Below are 6,000 nucleotides of genomic sequence, written 5' to 3'. Positions count from 1 at the left end.
GCACGGATTTAACCTAGAAGAACGAAATTTGGTGAGCCAAGGAGGATTGGGGTACTGATCATTACCTGAAAGTGTCATCAAGTTTGGGTGAAAAAATGTGTGCTGAGATTTCAGGAAACTCGTAGTTTTTTGGAAGCTTGGCAACCCCTTTCCATTGAAGTGATATGCGCCAGTCTCTGCTTAGGACTACATCAATAGGAAACAAACCATAGAGATAGAACTTGGAACTACTTTATTGTGCCAAGTTTCAAAGAGCTAGCAAAAACCGTGTTTGATTTAGAGTTCCAACTACATGTATCCATATAGGAGAAAACAGAGAGAAACCTAAAAATTAAAACTGTTACTGCCAACGAACGGTTTAACCTAGAAGAATGAAATTTGGTGAGCCAAGGAGGATTGGGGTACTGCTCATTACCTGAAAGTGTCATCAAGCTTGGGTGAAAAAATGTGTGCTGAGATTTCAGGAAATTCGTAGTTTTCTGGAAGCTTGGCAACCACTTTTCATGAAAGTGATTTGCGACAGTCTCTGCTTAGGGCTACATCAATAGGAAACAAACCATAGAGATAGAACTTGGAACTACTTTATTGTGTCAAGTTTCAAAGAGCTAGCACACACCGTGTTTGATTTAGAGTTCCAACTACATGTATCCATATAGGAGAAAACAGAGTGAAACCTGAAAATTAAAACAGTTACGGCCAACGAACGGTTTAACCTAGAAGAATGAAATTTGGTTAGCCAATTGGGATTGGGGTAGTGATCATTACCTGAAAGTGTCATCAAGATTGGGTGAAAAAATGTGTGCTGAGATTTCAGGAAACTCGTAGTTTTTTGGAAGCTTGGCAACCCCTTTCCATGAAAGTGATTTGCGCCAGTCTCTGCTTAGGGCTACATCAATAGGAAACAAACCATAGAGATAGAACTTGGAACTACTTTATTGTGTCAAGATTCAAAGAGCTAGCACAAACCGTCTTTGATTTAGAGTTCCAACTACATGTATCCATATAGGAGAAAACAGAGTGAAACCTGAAAATTAAAACTGTTACTGCCATCGAACGGTTTAACCTAGAAGAACGAAATTTGGTGAGCCAAGTGGGATTGGGGTACTGATCATTACCTGAAAGTGTCATCAAGATTGGGTTAAAAAATGTGTGCTGAGATTTCAGGAAACTCGTCGTTTTTTGGAAGCTTGGCAACCCCTTTCCATGAAAGTGATTTGCGCCCGCCTCTGCTTAGGGCTACATCAATAGGAAACAAACCATAGAGATAGAACTTGGAACTACTTTATTGTTTCAAGTTTCAAAGAGCTAGCACAAACCGTGTTTGATTTAGAGTTCCAACTACATGTATCCATATAGGAGAAAACAGAGTGAAACCTAAATATTAAAACTGTTACTGCCAACGAACGGTTTAACCTAGCAGAACGAAATTTGGTGAACCAAGTGGGATTGGGGTACTGATCATTACCTGAAAGTGTCATCAACCTTTGGTGAAAAAATGTGTGCTGAGATGTCAGGAAACTCGTAGTTTTTTGGAAGCTTGGCAACCACTTTCCATAAAAGTGATTTTTGCCAGTCTCTGCTTAGGGCTACATCAATAGGAAACAAACCATAGAGATAGAACTTGGAACTACTTTATTGTGTCAAGTTTCAAAGAGCTAGCACAAACCGTGTTTGATTTAGAGTTCCAATTACATGTATCCATATAGGAGAAAACAGAGTGAAACCTAAAAATTAAAACTGTTACTGCCAACGAATGGTTTAAACTAGAAGAACGAAATTTGGAATGCCAAGTCGGATTGGGGTACTGATCATTACCTGAAAGTGTCATCAAGCTTGGGTGAAAAAATGTGTGCTGAGATTTCAGGAAACTCGTAGTTTTTTGGAAGCTTGGCAACCCCTTTCCATGAAAGTGATTTGCGACAGTCTCTGCTTAGGGCTGCATCAATAGGAAACAAACCATAGAGATAGAACTTGGAACTACTTTATTGTGTCAAGTTTCAAAGAGCTAGCACAAACCGTCTTTGATTTAGAGTTCCAACTACATGTATCCATATAGGAGAAAACAGAGTGAAACCTAAAAATTAAAACTGTTACTGCCAACGAACGGTTTAACCTAGAAGAACGAAATTTGGAATGCCAAGTCGGATTGGGGTACTGATCATTACCTGAAAGTGTCATCAAGCTTGGCTGAAAAAATATGTGCTGAGATTTCAGGAAACTCGTAGTTTTTTGGAAGCTTGGCAACCCCTTTCCATGAAAGTGATTTGCAACTGTCTCTGCTTAGGGCTACATCAATAGGAAAAAAACCATAGAGATAGAACTTGGAACTACTTTATTGTGTCAAGTTTCAAAGAGCTAGCACAAACCGTGTTTGATTTAGAGTTCCAACTACATGTATCCATATAGGAGAAAACAGAGTGAAACCTAAATATTAAAATTGTTAGTGCCAACGAATGGTTTAACCTTGAAGAATGAAATTTGGTGAGCCAAGGAGGATTTGGGTACTGATCATTACCTGAAATTGTCATCAAGCTTGGGTTAAAAAATGTGTGCTGAGATGTCAGGAAACTCACAGTTTTTTGGAACCTTGGCAACCCCTTTCCATGAAAGTGATTTGGGCCAGTCTCTGCTTAGGGCTACATCAATAGGAAAGAAACCATAGAGATAGAACTTGGAACTACTTTATTGTGTCAAGTTTCAAAGAGCTAGCACAAACCGTGTTTGATTTAGAGTTCCAACTACATGTATCCATATAGGAGAAAACAGAGTGAAACCTAAAAATTAAAACTGTTACTGCCAACGAACGGTTTAAACTAGAAGAACGAAATTTGGTGAGCCAAGTGGGATTGGGATACTGATCATTACCTGAAAGTGTCATCAAGATTGGGTGAAAAAATTTTTGCTGAGATTTCAGGAAACTCACAGTTTTTTGGAACCTTGGCAACCCCGTTCCATGAAAGTGATTTGGGCCAGTCACTGCTTAGGGCTACATCAATAGGAAAGAAACCATAGAGATAGAACTTGGAACTACTTTATTGTGTCAAGTTTCAAAGACATAGCACAAACCGTCTTTGATTTAGAGTTCCAACTACATGTATCCATATAGGAGAAAACAGAGTGAAACCTAAAAATTAAAACTGTTACTGCCAACGAACAGTTTAACCTAGAAGAACGAAATTTGGAATGCCAAGTCGGATTGGTGTACGGATCATTACCTGAAAGTGTCATCAAGATTGTGTGAAAAAATGTGTGCTGAGATCTCAGGAAACTCATAGTTTTTTGGAAGATGGCAACCCCTTTCCATGAAAGTGATTTGCGCCAGTCTCTGCTTAGGGCTACATCAATAGGAAAAAAACCATAGAGATAGAAATTGGAACTACTTCATTGTGTCAAGTTTCAAAGAGCTGGCACAAACCGTGTTTGGTTTAGAGTTCCAACTACATGTATCCATATAGGAGAAAACAGAGTGAAACCTAAAAATTAAAACTGTTACTGACAACGAACAGTTTAATCTAGAAGAACGAAATTTGGTGATCCAAGTGGTTTGGGGTACTGATCATTAACTTAAAGTGTCATCAAGATTGGGTGAAAAAATGTGTGCTGAGATTTCAGGAAACTCACAGTTTTTTGGAAGCTTGGCAACCTCTTTCCATGAAAGTGATTTGGGCCAGTCTCTGCTTAGGGCTACATCAATAGGAAACAAACCATAGAGATAGAACTTGGAACTACTTTATTGTGTCAAGTTTCAAAGACCTAGCACAAACCGTCTTTGATTTAGAGTTCCAAATACATGTATCCATATAGGAGAAAACAGAGTGAAACCTAAAAATTAAAACTGTTACTGCCAACGAACGGTTTAACCTAGAAGAACGAAATTTGGAATGCCAAGTCGGATTAAGGTACTGATCATTACCTGAAAGTGTCATCAAGCTTGGGTGAAAAAATGTGTGCTGAGATTTCAGGAAACTCGTCGTTTTTTGGAAGCTTGGCAACCCTTTTCCATGAAAGGGATTTGCGCCGGTCACTGCTTAGGGCTACATCAGTAGGAAACAAACCATAGAGATAGAACTTGGAACTACTTTATTGTGTCAAGTTTCAAAGAGCTAGCACAAACCGTGTTTGATTTAGAGTTCCAACTACATGTATCCATATAGGAGAAAACAGAGTGAAACCTAAATATTAAAATTGTTAGTGCCAACGAATGGTTTAACCTATAAGAACGAAATTTGGTGAGCCAAGGAGGATTTGGGTACTGATCATTACCTGAAAGTGTCATCAAGCTTGGGTGAAAAAATGTGTGCTGAGATGTCAGGAAACTAGTAGTTTTTTGGAAGCTTGGCAACCACTTTCCATAAAAGTGATTTTTGCCAGTCTCTGCTTAGGGCTACATCAATAGGAAACAAACCATAGAGATAGAACTTGGAACTACTTTATTGTGTCAAGTTTCAAAGAGCTAGCACAAACCGTGTTTGATTTAGAGTTCCAACTACATGTATCCATATAGGAGAAAACAGATTGAAACCTAAATATTAAAACTGTTAGTGCCAACGAATGGTTTAACCTTGAAGAATGAAATTTGGTGAGCCAAGGAGGATTGGGGTACTGATCATTACCTGAAAGTGTCATCAAGATTGGGTGAAAAAATTTTTGCTGAGATTTCAGGAAACTCACAGTTTTTTGGAACCTTGGCAACCCCTTTCCATGAAAGTGATTTGGGCCAGTCACTGCTTAGGGCTACATCAATAGGAAAGAAACCATAGAGATAGAACTTGGAACTACTTTATTGTGTCAAGTTTCAAAGACATAGCACAAACCGTCTTTGATTTAGAGTTCCAACTACATGTATCCATATAGGAGAAAACAGAGTGAAACCTAAAAATTAAAACTGTTACTGCCAACGAACAGTTTAACCTAGAAGAACGAAATTTGGAATGCCAAGTCGGATTGGGGTACGGATCATTACCTGAAAGTGTCATCAAGATTGGGTGAAAAAATGTGTGCTGAGATTTCAGGAAACTCATAGTTTTTTGGAAGATGGCAACCCCTTTCCATGAAAGTGATTTGCGCCAGTCTCTGCTTAGGGCTACATCAATAGGAAAAAAACCATAGAGATAGAAATTGGAACTACTTCATTGTGTCAAGTTTCAAAGAGCTGGCACAAACCGTGTTTGGTTTAGAGTTCCAACTACATGTATCCATATAGGAGAAAACAGAGTGAAACCTAAAAATTAAAACTGTTACTGACAACGAACGGTTTAATCTAGAAGAACGAAATTTGGTGATCCAAGTGGTTTGGGGTACTGATCATTAACTTAAAGTGTCATCAAGATTGGGTGAAAAAATGTGTGCTGAGATTTCAGGTAACTCATAGTTTTTTGGAAGCTTGGCAACCCCTTTCCATGAAAGTGTTTTGCGACAGTCTCTGCTTAGGGCTACATCAATAGGAAACAAACCATAGAGATAAAACTTGGAACTACATTAATTGTCAAGTTTCAAAGAGCTAGCACAAACCGTCTTTGATTTAGAGTTCCAACTACATGTATCCATATAGGAGAAAACAGAGTGAAACCTGAAAATTAAAACAGTTACTGCCAACGCACGGTTTAACCTAGAAGAACGAAATTTGGTGAGCCAAGGAGGATTGGGGTACTGATCATTACCTGAAAGTGTCATCAAGTTTGGGTGAAAAAATGTGTGCTGAGATTTCAGGAAACTCGTAGTTTTTTGGAAGCTTGGCAACCCCTTTCCATTGAAGTGATATGCGCCAGTCTCTGCTTAGGACTACATCAATAGGAAACAAACCATAGAGATAGAACTTGGAACTGCTTTATTGTGTCAAGTTTCAAAGAGCTAGCACAAATCGTGTTTGATTTACAGTTTCAACTACATGTATCCATATAGGAGAAAACAGATTAAAACCTAAATATTAAAACTGTTAGTGCCAACGAATGGTTTAACCTAGAAGAATGAAATTAGGTGAGCCAAGGAGGATTGGGGTAC

This window comes from Spermophilus citellus, assembly GCF_964194105.1.
Source record: "Spermophilus citellus genome assembly, chromosome: 6".
Lineage (NCBI taxonomy): Eukaryota > Metazoa > Chordata > Mammalia > Rodentia > Sciuridae > Spermophilus > Spermophilus citellus.
This window is presented reverse-complemented; position numbering follows the sequence as displayed.